The 14,348-nt window shown below is 42.2% G+C and overlaps 1 long non-coding RNA gene across 15 annotated transcripts in view; it reads right to left on the bottom strand.

Moving 5' to 3' along the window:
* LOC135412330 (uncharacterized) overlaps nt 1–14,348 on the bottom strand; it is a 475,906-nt gene that overhangs the window by 252,355 nt on the left and 209,203 nt on the right. For 14 of the 15 annotated variants that reach the window (XR_010429568.1, XR_010429573.1, XR_010429566.1 and 11 more), the window contains one exon: nt 4,727–5,025. This is a non-coding gene — a long non-coding RNA (uncharacterized LOC135412330). Of the gene's footprint in view, nt 1–4,726; nt 5,026–5,156; nt 5,551–14,348 lie in introns of those variants that run through there. The other variant, XR_010429574.1, reaches the window with a different exon arrangement.

Raw genomic sequence — 14,348 nt, 5'->3', positions numbered from 1 at the left:
TGCTCACTCATTCACTCAGTAGCTGTGAGAAGAATGTGGAATGTGATTTGCATGGGAAGAATGGCACCAAACATCAAAAGTTATTCCAAACAAAACCACTGATTCATTCCCAGGGAGAGGCAACGATCTTGTATATTCAAGCACATCAGGCAGAGTGGATTATAATACATAAACACTATTGTATTTTAAGATAAAAGCATGGAGTTCCCCAAACATACTAGAAAATTAGCATTTGAGTTCTGAAGACCAGAGGAAGCTGAATACATTTCTGGGGAGAAAAAACCCACCTGGTTCACCAAATTATAAACAGCTCCCTCTCATTTAGATACCTGGAGATGACAGCTAGATTTTGTAACACAATGAAACTGTCCTCCCTACAGCTCTGGCTCCATTTTTAGAAATTTCTTCCAAAACACACAGGACAAGAAGAAGATGAGGGAATTCTGTGTATTTATTACTGGTGCAGATAGGATTTACATCTGATATCCCAGAATAATGACATCTACACTAGCAGCTAAGATATTCTGGTTTCAGAACTGAGCAACTTTTAAAATCCCCTTTTAAGCTTTGCAGTCACAGAAGACTCTTAATAATTGATTATAATTGATTTTAACCTTGTCCTAACCTGGGCAAAATGGCAAAGCCAATCATCTTTGTCCAGATGGGATACGAGAAAAGAGCCCCCAATACACAGCTTTAAAAGCTCCAGACATGAGCAGAAGATAAAATATTTAGTCTGCAGAAGCCTTGACCTCCCAATTCCAGCCAGTTTTGAACTTGAATTGATTTCCGACAAGGCATCTGGGAGATGATTACAACAAAATGCACTAAAGCTGGGCAGCCTTTATTTTAACATCCCAGCAGCTTAACCTGTTAATAACAGCAATTGTTTTAGATACAACACCAATTTCGGTAACAGACACTGGGAATGGTGGCAGTGTGAGAGCACAGCCACTCGGATCCCTCCCCTCAAGGTGCTGCTGGTGCTTCCATCACCAACCCCTGTTTCCAGGGCTTTACAACTTGGCTGGGAAAACACCAGCCAGGGCTCAGAGGCTGGAGATGGGCAAAATGCCCACTGAAGCCAAGGGGGGGGCTTTCCCTGAGATAAACACAGTCAGAGCTTGGGCATCAGTCAGAGGGTTTGTTATGAAATAAGAGATGAAAATATCAGAGCTGAGTATTTATTGTGGTCTTTGAGTGCGACTTTACTCAAAGGATGAAAAAGGCTTTGCGAGTAAAATCATAAAATCACAGAATCACAGAATGGTTTGGGTTGGATGTGACCCTAAAGCCCACCCAGTGCCAACCCCTGCTATGGGCAGGGACACCTTCCACTAGCCCAGGTTGCTCCAAGTCCCGTCCAACGTGGCCTTGGACACTTCCAGGGATCCAGGGGCAGCCACAGCTTCTCTGGGCAACCCGTGCCAGGGCCTCCCCACCCTCACAGGGAGGAATTTCTTCCCAATATTCAATCTAAGCCTACTCTCAGTTTGAAACCATTCCCCCTTGTCCACTTCTACACAGCCCTGAAGTTATTCTAATACTTTAAAAGAAAAAGTCAGATTTGTGGATTACTTATGGATAGAGGTGTGCTGACCCTATTTATTCAAGCAAGTCAATCAAATTAATTTCATGAATGAATTAAATAGGAGATGGCCTTACATTGCCATAATGTTAAAACCAGACATCATCAAGACAAAAATCACACTTCTATCTAAAGAAAAAGACCCAGAATTATATAATTTCTCCTGTGTTTTCACTTATTTCCCTTGCATCATCAGTATCTCCTTTTGTAAATGTTTTATCTACTAATATACTTATTTTTCTTAAACTGGCAGTAAACTTTGAAGCAAAGAATGTAATTTGCAGACTATATTTCAAATGCTATAAAGGAAGGTATGACCATCTGACGATGGAACACAAAAAAGAAATATTTATAAACTTTCAAAAACGAAATTATGAGACCACAAATTAAACTGGCAGAAATAGGAGGCAGATGGAATGGCTTGTACCTACTCTTGTTTCTTCCCACACCACTTGCCTGTATCAGTAGTCAGCACCTTCCACTCGTGTATTTTTCTTTAGTACTTTACTATTTATGTTTTATATTAATAGAAAAGAATAGGGAAAAGCCCCACTTTTACAAAGATGCTGTTGTTTGAAGCATTTGCATGGTAAATGTCAGAGACATCAGTGCTGGGTGTATCCTGTGAGAGCCCAGAAGCCAAACCAAACTGTATTATTATTTTATAAACACTGTCCAATCCAATCACAATCAATAAAGTGGTGGCACAAACTGTGCTGTTTAGTTGGGTGGATTTTTTTTTGCAGCAGGAATCACTATTGAAATATCCTCTATTTTAATATGCAGATGTTTCTTTAAGCACAGACATTTTAAGCCCAGCTATCGTATTCCACGCGGTGTCTGAATTCCTGAGCATGTTTTTTGACTTCACCCCTTTCCCATAAGGGTTTGAGGATAAACAAGTGTGTAAATGCAAAACAATCCCGCATTTATTACTAAAACAATATTGAGATTTTCACCAGTAACCCTTAGACAATTACAGCTGTTGGTACCATACTTTCACCATGGAAACTTTTGTTTTACTTAACAATTGAAATTACAATCAGATGTGCTCATCCCTCGTTGAAGTAATGAACAATGGTACATCTGAGGGAGAAATTCAAAGTGCATCATTTATCTTATCCTATTTTCAATTAGGCCGAGCGCGGTGTAAGATGGTTCCAAACTACACCACAGTAACAGGGTAAGTGAATTTATTACCACTCCAGTGCTAATCTTAGCAGATGGTAAAAAAAAAAAATATTTTTAGCATGAAATATGCTAAAGCAATAAATCTAAACAAGGTGGATGTTATCAACTAATATCTCCCCAGTGTGAGGTAAAACTCCTGCCTGACAACTCAGCATTCCTATAAACTTGGGGTGAATTCTGGAAGATATAAGTCTCTCCATAGGATGAAAAATAACAGAAATTAGTAAAAAAGGCATTCCACGTGCAGTTTAATACAGCATACCTAGGAAAGGAAAGAGAGGTGCAGGATTTTGCTTAGCAAGATTTTTTTTCCCCTAGACAACTCATTTTTTTGTCAGAGGAAATTTTTCGTTGACTCTGGGAAAGATATAAATCCAGTAATTCTCTCCTGCTTTGGAAAAAAAAAAACCCTACTATCTAGTTTTTGAAACAGCAAATAAAAAGAGAAATATTAAAATAATCTTCAGAAGAAAATAGGTAAAATTTAGGGGGAAAGGATACAAAGAAACCCCTTCACTTGCCAATCTATAAGTGTAACAAAAATATAATAACAAGCAAGAGTTGAATGGAAAATTGTTTCCATTGTTATCAACAGAACATTACAAAACACTTGCAATTCAGAACTTAGAGTCCTGTATCTGTGCAGCAGTGAACACACTGAAAATACAGAGAGTAAAAAAGCACTCCGGAAACTTTGGAGACTTTTTTCCAACATATTATAATCAAAACAGTTCATTAAATTATAACAATATTAAAATTAGTAAGTATTTGCCACAGCTTTAAAACTCATACTGCTGCTTGTCTTTGTGATAGATCATGAAAATAAATGATAGGTTCCAAACTATAAATAAATAGCAAAAGTGGTCTTTTTTGAGGACGAGAAATCAGGACTTTGGCCAAAGCCTCTGCCTGAAACCATGAATAACAAAAGAAAATAAAACTTAGAACTGCTTGAAGAACATGTTAATGTATTTGAATGTGCATCTCAGTTTTCTTAAAAGTATTACTTGCTGAGCAAATGAGAAAAGGAGGTTGGAAATGGACTTGTGAGGCTCTGGGTAGGGAATGGGCACCAGTAGGGAAATAAAGGGAAGTGAAGATGGGCTGGGAGAAAGTGAACTCCAAAGATCCCGTATTCCAGTGATTCGCTGAATTATTAATTTTTATTCATGTACATAACTTGGGGGGGGAAATTGTTCCCCCTCCCCTTAGGAATCCTGGAAATTATATTTTTTTTTTGCTTTATTCCACCTTTTCCAAGCATCAGGTAAAAAGTATTTAAAAAACAAACTAATTGATCATAAACTACCAAGCAGGCCATGTGTGGTTCCCAAGTATCTCATCAGATTTCACAGCTGGGTAACCAAGTGTGACTGATGACCAGTTTGTTGGCCTCAATTAGACCAAAGAACAACAGGAATGGAAGAACCTCACATATTGAAAAAAGGGCAAAATGTATATATTGCAGGCTAGAGAATTACCCAGAACTATTCCACTCCCAAACCTTTCCAAGGGAAGACTGTCCAAATTGAAATTAGTACAACATATTACCCAAAGCATTGCTGTAATCTTCATTCTCAGATCACCTGCCTGTGTGGCTCAACTTTTTCTACTAAAATACATCAGAGAAGAAGTAAAAATGAGAAATGTGTATTTGTCCCAACAAAAGCTCAGGGCTGTAGATTTTACTCAACAGAGAGACTGGCAAAAGGAGACTTCCCTGAATGAAGGCTACAAGGCCCACAGAATTTAAATAACTTCCTTATCTATTAAAATATAAAAACTTATAATAAAATTGTGGCTGTAAAAAATCATAGAATTAATCTATATTGTGTCTTTACAGTTTTGCTTCAATAATAGAAGTAAAATAGATTAAGGTTTTAAAAGCAGTAATTTTGTTGCTCTAAGATTTGAGTATTACATTTTTATGCCTCGATTAAGAATTACCTTAATTTGCTCCTTGGTTCAGGTGTGCTCCAGACTCACAGGCTGACCACACAAAGGCAGAATTAATTCAGAGGGTTTTTTAATAAACTTCAGAAACTTCTTTTTCCAACCTTAGAGATTAACGAGGAGTCCACGAAGTGGAGATGAGGATTCAGGCTGTGCCAGCACCTGAGGCTGAGGTGGCATATGCTGGAGGGGGCTCCCTGTGTGCCAGGCAGGCACGGGAGAGCAGCTTTCAAACTGAGAGAAGATCAGATCAAGAGTCTCCGGTGTGCCAACATCAAGTCCAGCAGTTCCACCTGTACAGAATAGAGATTTTAGATGCTGCACACCCAGAAGAAACCTCCCAGTGGGCAAAAAGAAGAAGGAAAAGATTATGCACAATAAGGGAGCAGAGAAAAATCACAGACCTAATTCAGGCTGGGGTTACCTTTGCACCAGAAACCATGAAGGAGATGCCCTGGGACCGGAGTGATGGATGGCATGTGGGGAGGAAATACAGACAGCTCCGGGAGCTGGAGACATGAGGAAAGGGATCCGCCAAATCTGGCTGCACAGGGAGAAGCTGCTGTTTTGTGTTTTTTTGTTTTTTTTTAACAAAACACCCAAAATTTGTGAGTTTGGGGGGGAACCCCAAATTCTGCCCACCCAGCGGGGACTGAGTGGCAGAGGGGGTTCGTCCCATCCTAGGGCCCCTCCTCAAACTCTCCCGACACCTCCTTTATTTCCCCCAACCTGGGGTTTTTTTGGGTCCTCCCTAGCTGTGGGGTGTCTCCTGAATTTAAGGGGGTTACTGAATTTGGGGGAGCTCAAACTCCCCTTTACACCCCACAACCTCCCCCAAAAATACCTTTTAACCCCCCCCCATCCCCCTAAAAAGCCCTTCACGTCTCCGCAAAGTCCCTCGCTCCATGGTTTCCGCAGAAACAAAATGGCAGCCGTTCCACAAAATGGTGGCTGTTCCCCCACTCCACACCCCGTGGTTTTCCCAAACATAAAATGGCGGCTGTTTCCCCACTCCAAGCCCTGTAGTTTTCCCAGACACAAAATGGCAGCCGTTCCCCAGCTGCGCTCCCCTTGGTTTTCCCCAATACAAAATGGCGGCTGATCCCCCACTCCACACTCTGTGGTTTTCCCAACACAAAATGGCAGCCGCTTCACCAGCTCCATGCCCCGTGGTTTCCCCAGACAAACAAAAAATGGCAGTGATTACCCCACTCAACTCCCTGTGGTTTCCCCTGACACAAAATTGCTGCCATTCCCCCCCTCAATTCCCCTTGAGTTCCTCTGACACAAAATGATAGCCGCTCTCCAGCTCCATGCCCTGTGGTTTCCCCAGACAAACAAAAAATGGCGGCCATTCCCCCACTCCATTCCCCTTGGTTTCCCCTGACACAAAATGGTGGCCATTCCCCCACTCCACGCCCCTTGGTTCCCCCAGACAAACAAAACTGGCAGCCATTCCCCCACTCCATTCCCCTTGGTTTCCCCTGACACAAAATGGCGGCCGTTCCACAAAATGGCGGCCATGCCACAAAATGGTAGCTGTTCCCCTGCTCCACTCCCTTTGGTTTCCCCAAACACAAAATGGCGGCTGTGCCACAAAATGGCGGCCGTTCCCCTGCTCCACGCCCCAAGGTTGCCTCAGACAAAAAATGTCATCACGGACACTAACAGCAGGGCCTCTGAGCAGCAATTACCACCAGGAAAGGCTGTTGTTTGTGCCCCAAACGCAAACATTCCAAGGCTGGAGCCTGCTCTGAGTGGCACAGACTATCTCTGGCCCGTAACGTTATCAAGAGATGTGTGTTCTCAAAGCCGACCATGCCACTCAACCTCTGTTTTACAGAATCACAAGATCACAGAATATGATGAGGTGGAAGGGACCCACAAGGATCATTGAATCCAACTCCCACTCAACACATACCTGAGGTGGCTGAACAGGACCTACTCCGGGTAGATGGGCAGTCCAGGAGCATTCTGGACACAAAAAATAATAAGTAAAGTAACAGCAAAAACAAACAGCTCAGAAAAGCAAAGCAGGGCACCTCTATATAATTTCTGAAAAGGATTTATAGCCTGTATAAACATGGATCATAAACCCATTGGCAAATAGATACAAGTTATTTCTAAAAGCTGCTTAGTTTAGATGTCAGAACTTAGAGCTCTGAATGGATGCAGTGAGGCAAAGAAACCCACTCCTGCTCCTCAGGACACATAATGCTGTGCCTTGGGAATGTACTTGCTGTTCTTAGCAGAGACTTGATTTTTGATCCTTTCCAAAGCTTGGATTCCTATTCAAGGACAGGGCACTCCAGTAATCTTGTGAATGCACTTTGAGCTAAATGTCCAGATGAAAGATTTTAATGAAAAAAGCAGCTTAGAGCGTCTGGCCACTTGGTTTCCATCCAGCACAGTATTGAAGGACTTAAATGGAGATATATTCTGAGGGGTCACCACCCAAAGTGTAATATGCATGGCAGGGAAGCTTTCCATCACTTGTCATGGGGAGTCAAGTTGCTATAAATCTTAAGAACAAGATGGTTTTCCCTTCACTATGTTTTTATGAGAAACAGGTTACTGATAATAACTGCTCTGACACTTCGACCTACTTCCTAGTGAATTTTGCATTAGTATGTTACTGTTCATGCTCTGTGGGGATAGAATTTCCCTCTCAGAACTGCCTGATGGATCTGAGCTTCACTGTGCTTTTCTGCTAAAGCAGAGATCTCACACTGCTGTCAATGGGAGCTCAACAGGCTGTGTTAGCACAGGGGCTGTGATCCTAAATTGTCCCTAACATACTCAGCTTCTGGGTGGCTCCAGATTTCACTTTTGGTATTCCTTGGATAATTTTTCCTGTTGGAGAAGCTCTTCCAACACAAATCTGCTAAGGCACAATGATATCACAGATCTCTGTGGTCACTCAAGAGACCACGAGCAGGTGCAAAATCAAACCAAGACTGTCATTTCACAGTTCACAGGGTCAGTTTTCTCTGTTCCAAAGAAAGGACTCAGCTGCATTTTGCAGCTCAAAATCCAGCCAGCAGGAGATGATCAGGAGTTCAGAAGCATTCCCTTTTTTTGCAGGGGGTACATCCCTGCTGTCCAGAGGCACAAGTCCCATTCAATGAGATCAACAGATACTCATTTGGGAAATAAGGAGATAAATGGACATGGTACTAGAGATTCATCCTGGTAGCAAGAGTTCCTCCTCAGAGCAAAGCAGTGGGAAGTTCTATGCAGGGAGAACATCTGTGTTTGTGTTTCTATAAGTCTGAGGAGTTTAAAGCACCAACTATAGAGAAATAGCCAATAACAAGAAAACACAAGTATGGTTGTTTAATGAAATTTTGAAAAATATTTCACCTGTTTCAGAGTAGAAAATGCTGAGGGAAACCATGTCATCACTATTACTTGTGTTATTTAACCAATCCATTCTTTCTAATAAAGAACCAGGAGAAATAAAACCCCATTGATCTTTATTTATTGACTTCCTAGTGAGTATAGTTAAAGCTGACACAAATCAATCACAATAAAGTTAAAAGGATAATATAGCATAATATGACCCGAGATTGTACCGCCAGTTTAATTACTGAAACTCAAAGTTTTAGCATACCTGGAACAGTGAAGAGAAACGTCCAGTTAATTGTGTTCAGATGCACACTGTAAAAGGATAGGGAAATTCTTGGTGCTTGTAACATTTTTAAATGTTTTCTCAGCCAAAGCAGGTAGAAAATATAGAAATGTGAGGGGAAATAGGTCTCTTTCTAAGGGAATAAATGGCTCTTTGATTTCCTTTTCTCTTCATTCATTGCCATTAATGTAAAGCTTTCCAGGCATTCTGCAGGCAGTAAAATGGGCCAAAATATTCTTTGCTGTCAAAAGTAAATCTGGTTATAGTTTTGCTTTTCAAAGATGGTTGGCAAAAGGCAATGCCAATAGAGAGCACTGCTGCCTTATGCTCTTTAAATATGGAAAATAAGAAGAAACAAGAAATCTTCTGAGACAAGAACAGGAATATTAAAATCACAACTGACAAGACAAACCTAATTTTCCTCACCATCCCTCTGTTATGTGCAATCTACTGCCACTACCTCAGTGTTAACTTTTAAAGAGTGTGTGTCCTCTCAGGGAAGAAAAGCAGGAAAGCATAGTGTGGGTTTAAGACTGGAGGAAAGGATGCTCTTCTAGTTCATAAAGTGATGACAAAGGTCTTTTGAGATCTTTCAGAACCTTTTTGTAAACTAATTCATCCTGGAGGAGACTCGGTTTGCATGGACAAAGCTCCAGGTCTCTCCCTGCCCTATTTCCTTGGCTGTGGCCCTCCAGCCTGGGAACAGCCTGATTGCTGTGGGATGCAGAGCAGGTTTGTAAAACTATGAGTGGCATGGAGGCAGCATCAAAGCACGAAGGAAACAGCTGCTTCCTTCCTTTTAAAAAAGATCCAGGAGGCATCAAATGAAATTTGCAACTGTTTGATCAAAAAAAAAAGAAAAAAAAAAGAAAATCCAAACCCAAAAGGAGATGGTTCCCACAGTGTGTGAACAAGCTGCACATCAACTCCTTGCAGAACTGTGGGAATGCCAATGCTTCAATGGTTAAAATAGAAACTGGAGACAGTAATGGAAGGAAAACAGAGGCATGGCTATGAATTGAGTCACTAAGGTCACTCTCCTCAGGCAGGTTTCTGGAGGCCGAGGGGGTAATTTGGGGAAGGACCATGATATGTTTGCTCCACACTAATTTCTTTCCCTCGACTGTGACCACTGGAAACAGGACACTGAGGGAGATGGATCCCCCATAAAGCTGCTCCTTTTACAGCATTTACATTTCAGGGTGGTCTTAGGTCAGATAAGACATTTTTTTTTCCTTCAGATCTGGAATAAAATGTCCAAACTCAAAGGACACAGTTCTAAAAAGCCCACTTTGCCTCCCTGGACATCTGGTGGCCACGACATTAATCCTTCCCTTGGGAGTAAGCCAAAATGCAGCCCTGGAGATGAGGTGGGAAGAGATCAGCTCTTCCCCCTTCCCATGATCCAAGCTCCACTAAGGAGATATGCCTGTGTAGTCAGGAGTACAAGTGAGCAAAGTTTCTTCCAGTATAATCCCTTTTCAGGGCTTTTGTTGAGTTTTTATTTTCCCCTCCCCCTCAGTTCATCAGGGTGCAAACAAAGGGGGCAACAGGGCTCCAAAGCTGACTCATGTCATTCAGAACAAGGATATTCTTGGGGAAGAGGGAGGGAAACGCAGTGCAATTTCTTTTCAGCATCATCCCCCGGCTGCCTGGTTGTGGTGGCACCTTCCACAGCCCCCAAATCAACCCTCTCTGAAGGACTAAACTGACTCAAACATTGGAATAGAAATGAAAACAAAGGCGACCTTGCCTAAATTTCTAAATGGAAAACATAAAATTATATTAATTGCTTAATGTCATCAAAAAACTAATTATCATAGCTATAATTTTCCTACCCAGTCCTTTTTTTCCCCCCCTACTGATAAATAATAATTATCTATTGGCTACAATAATACGACAGTCACAAAAGCACAATCCGTTGAGATTTAATTGTAATTCCCACAAGGAGAAGTTTCTGCTTTTAGAGGATCCCAGTAGGATTTGCAGCATTAGGACCAAGCTCTGCAAAGGCATCTTGCCAGTTGGTGTGAGCATACAGCTGGTAGTTCTGATGTACTGCTAAGGACATGAGGGAAGGTGTGTGGCAGAGATTCCACCACCAAGGAGCACTGGAAAAATGTGCAGGTATTTAACTCTCATTCCCAATGGAATACCAGCGAGAAAAGTTGGGGGAGTTTTCCTATTGTTCAAAATCCATCACTGCCTAAGATGAACAAACTTTAGCTTTTCACCACAAGTGCAAGTGGACCTTTAAAATACAACCAGCCCTTACACCTGGCTTGAAGTTCAGCAGCCAGTGGGGGCATTAAAGAAAGGCTGGGCCGGAGCAAGTGCTGAGTCATGTCACAGTGACACAATAATGTGGGCAGTTATCACCCCGATGCATTATTTATCACCGAAACCCACCGATGCCCGTGCTTACACTGGAACCCTCCTGTGATATTGAAGGCCAAAGTGCCTCCTCTCCCTAACAACGGTGTTGTATCTTTGGCAACTCGAGCAGGAACTGGGAAAATCAATAGCACTTCATGAGCAAGGGCTCGGGCTTCTCCTTTTACGAGGATTCTGTCAATGCAAGTGGCCATTACTGTACTTTAAAGGCACGATATAAAATTGCCTCCACAAGATATAAGACACACGGTTTGAAAGAACCTGGGGAGAGTATTTTAGTCAAAGTTAAATAGTTTCATCACGTAATTACTTCTATTGGCACATCTCCAGCTGGATACGCTGGTGCAGGGTGTGCACTTTCTGGGATGGGGTGGGGGAATTGTCAGGGAGGGCTGTCAATGGATTCACGTTGATCTAAACAAGGTCAAACTGCTAAAATGGAGCCACAGCCATCCAAGACTATTGACAGTAACACAACCACAAAGTTGCTGTCTTTTTGTTTTTCTCTATCTTTTTTTTTTTTTTTTAATCTAAGTGGTCTGAAAGTAGTTTTAGTTTTATAGCTGCGAAATATGTCATCTTGATTTGCAGACTGGTAATTCATTTTCTAAGGACTGTTTAGAATTTATTCAGGGGGAAAAAGGAAGCTGTGCTGGTTCCTACAACTGATTCACATTATATGACAAAATTTAACTTTTGTGTTTTATGGGATTTTATGAATTCCACTAAAACCATTAGCTGGTTGTCTCTTTGTGATTAAATTTAACCACTTATGCAATACTTTAAACTGATGACAGTCTCGCCTGTATTTATGTTTTCTTTTGTTTAAAATGCACGTATCTCCAAAAACCACACTGCAGAGAAAAGAAAAAGACACTTCCATTGATTCTCTGGGAATGAGACAAAGCCAGTGTGAGCACTTAAAAAACACCTTAAAAATCACCTAAAAATAGAAGGGTTAAAATAAAAGGGTTAAAACACTTTCTGCATGGAAAGGGCCACCCACAGCAGAGGTCTTTTCCTGAAAAGACTCTAATTCCTTAATTCCACGACTCAGTATCACTCCCAGCCTTGTCTCCTCTGTTCACTCCCGGGTTCTTTCTTTTAAGAGTGCTCCCTTCAGCCAAAGCCTTCCAGGTTTGGGTTAGAGTTCAGAGCAGGACCATTACACAGAGCAGGTGAACCAAGACTTGCTTGTCCTTTTTCAAGCCTAAGGAGCCCTCAAAGCCACCTCAGAAGGCTTTGCTGCATCCATTCTCACGGTCTCATTTTATGCCCCCAAACCTCTCGGAGCTGTCCTCAGGGTCAGGCTATAAAACTGCTGCTTTAGTGGCTGGCAGCACATCATTTCCTGGTGCTTCACCTGCAGCTCTGGCTGCAGCGTCACCGCACGGGGTCACACGCCGCGTGGCCGTGAACGGCACAACCCCCCGCTCAGCGGGGACATCAGTCACCGGGGACATCAGTCACCGGGCACCCTTGGGGCTGGGGAGTGGAGAACAGTCCTTGATCCCCGCTGAACTGAGAGGATTGATGTGCTGTGCCCACCTCTCCTTGGGCACACACGGCACAGAATGCAGATGGACTGTACAGAGATGAGCTGCCCACACTGAACTGCAGTTATGAAGCCACTTTGATGCCTGCACTTGTCCTCTAATCCACTTCAGCTGGGCTTTTTTTCCAGCTTTGCACAAATGAACTGCTTCAAACAGCACCTTTGCTTTTTTTTCTTTAGTCCATAATTAGCAGGGCTGAGGTTTAAGAGAAGAAATATTTAGTCCTGGAACAATGACAGAAGTAAAAATGAATACTGTATCACCCAGCAAAGCCAGACACAGGGTTTCTGACCTCCATAAAAACCCTTTCCCTCTATTTCCAGTGAGACACTCTCATATATATCTCTGCAAGCTGTGTCAAGGCCCCTTAGAAATTTTTCTAATACATTCATTATAAGTTCTGTATCCCTCTCCCTCTCTCCGAGGTCAGCCAGTTCCTTTGGACTGAGGAGTTAAAGGTTCAGGAATATGAAAAACAGTATTGATAACACTCCTGAAACATTAACTGTGATATATTTAACCGACCACTGCATTTCTTCTGGAGGCTGTGATTTTCCAAACTTTGCACTAACAAGCTTCTTAGAGCAACCACAGAGCCCTGAGCCACAGCTGAGGGACAGTAAAATCCACAATTACAGCTGACCAAGGCTTTCCTAATCAGAATCCATGCTAAACATCACACCACAAACTGCATAAGATGATGGTGTGTTCCTGCAGCTACCAATTTATAAAGCAGTAAATTCTATTTATTTGATTTTCACCTTTTCTTAGAGGCTTCCGAAATACTTCTTTAAGAAAATGTATTTATTACAATGTTTTTGTTTTCACATTCCGGTTATTTATGTCTATAAGGCCTCTGAGTTTCTCCTTGATTTCTGTAAGACTACTCCCTCCATCAAAGGGCATTTCAGTTGCTACTATGGATTGAGATTATCGGCATGTGAGCTCTGTCTTGTTGCACAGACACAGGGAGGGAGGAAAATGCAAAGGAAATGGTCAGTAACATAAAAAAGCAACATATCCCAGCAATGCACTATGCACAGTACACCATATAGTGCATTTGGCTCATTAAAAAAGAATAAAAAACGTAAAATTTGAGATTTTATTCCACTTCCCATTCTCTTCAGGTGTTATTAACCTGTGTGCTTTGTCCCTCTACTCCTCACTTAACAAGCCCTTAAACTTTTGAATCCTTGGGTGGGAATTTGACATCACACCTGCACATCTAAGAGCTGTTTTCTAGGTGCTACAGGAGCACAGCATGTTAAATAACCAGTCATTAATGTCAAAAAATCAAGCTTTACCATACATTTTTGGCATTAATTTTATAAGTGCCATAAAACAAGCTTTTTACTGGGTAGTTTTGGTATATAATTTCTTCCACAAGAAGAACAGTTTCCGTGCAGTTAACACATGTGGCAGGGTAAGGAAGCATAAAAACAACATCACTGTAAAATTCATACTAAATGATGGAAATAATAACCAGAATAAGTGTAATTTGAGTCTCAGCCTGAAACAACAGGCAGGGAGTTGAGCAGTGCTGAAGCACCAAACTGCAAAGGGAAGCGCTCGAAGCCTGAGGACGAGCAGGAAAAGGGGAGGTGCGACTGTTTTTAGTCAAAAACTGCACTTGCCAGGAAGAACAGAAGGGTTTGAAGGAGTTGCTGTGACACTAATCAAGGGATTTCATGGCTGTTGAGCTACGGGCTGTGCAGAGCCGGGCTGCGGAGGAGGTGTGAGGGAGGGGGCGGCTCAGGTACGAGGGACGCTCGCGCGGGGAGGCGACGGACATCTGTGGATCTTCCATGGGACGAGCCCTGTAATTTTCCAAGTAGGAGCAGCGCAGTGTTATTTAGCACAGGTGTCTCTGTAATTGTGGAGAGGAATCGGTGCTCAGTGGCCCTCAGCCTCACCCTCCCACCCGTGTAATGCGACAAGTAGTTGCGACGCAGGGAAAGGAGAAGTTGGGAAGAGCATTTTTAGCTCCTCACCGACTCTCCCGGGTGACAAATATTTATTCAAGTGCAGTTTCTGT

The sequence above is a fragment of the Pseudopipra pipra genome, chromosome 3 (genome assembly GCF_036250125.1).
Source record: "Pseudopipra pipra isolate bDixPip1 chromosome 3, bDixPip1.hap1, whole genome shotgun sequence".
NCBI classification, from domain to species: Eukaryota; Metazoa; Chordata; class Aves; order Passeriformes; family Pipridae; genus Pseudopipra; species Pseudopipra pipra.
The sequence above is the reverse complement of the archived record's forward strand: the minus strand, read 5'-3'. Positions and strand labels throughout refer to the sequence as shown.